The sequence below is a fragment of the Camelina sativa genome, unplaced genomic scaffold (assembly GCF_000633955.1).
Source record: "Camelina sativa cultivar DH55 unplaced genomic scaffold, Cs unpScaffold06122, whole genome shotgun sequence".
NCBI classification, from domain to species: Eukaryota; Viridiplantae; Streptophyta; class Magnoliopsida; order Brassicales; family Brassicaceae; genus Camelina; species Camelina sativa.
Genome location: NW_010927202.1, coordinates 1 through 522, shown reverse-complemented (window position 1 = coordinate 522; position 522 = coordinate 1). Strand labels below are relative to the sequence as shown.

The window sequence follows — 522 nt, the reverse complement described above, 5'->3', positions numbered from 1 at the left end:
GATACTCTCAACGAGACTTGTCAACTGCTCGTCAATGTTTTTTGAAAATATAATCAAATTTGATTCCATAAAATGCTCTCTCTCTCTCACTGCCCAGAGAAGAGTCCGCACTGACATGTTGTAAACTCTCTGATATCTACTTCCTGTAATACATAAATAATTTGTATATCAACGGAACGGAAAGATGTAGACTAGACCACACACACACATATAATATAAGTAAAAACAATAATAAATAAAAAAGGTAAAGGAAATTCTCACCTCCAATGTTGAGATAGATTCGGGAAATATAATATGAATTTCTCAAAGTTTCCGAGACATTACCATCAACGAACGCATAGATGCCATTACATTGAAAACCCTTATCCTCAAGATCCGAGTAGATATTACTATAAACCAAACCAGGATTTAGATGATCAAGGATTGAGACATCCTCTACGTCCCAGAACACCCTTGTATTTTTCGCTAGCAAGAAGGCTTAACAAAACAGAGACAAAAAAAAAAAAAAAAAAAAAAAAAAAA

The 522-nt window shown here is 33.7% G+C and overlaps 1 long non-coding RNA gene across 1 annotated transcript; it reads right to left on the bottom strand.

Annotated features, from left to right (window-relative positions):
• Positions 1–459, bottom strand: LOC104774848. The gene is made up of 2 exons (XR_765542.2): positions 262–459; positions 1–143 (listed from the first exon to the last, which is right to left on the bottom strand). It is a non-coding gene; the product is annotated as an uncharacterized LOC104774848 (long non-coding RNA).
• Between the last annotated feature and the right edge of the window lie 63 nt (positions 460–522).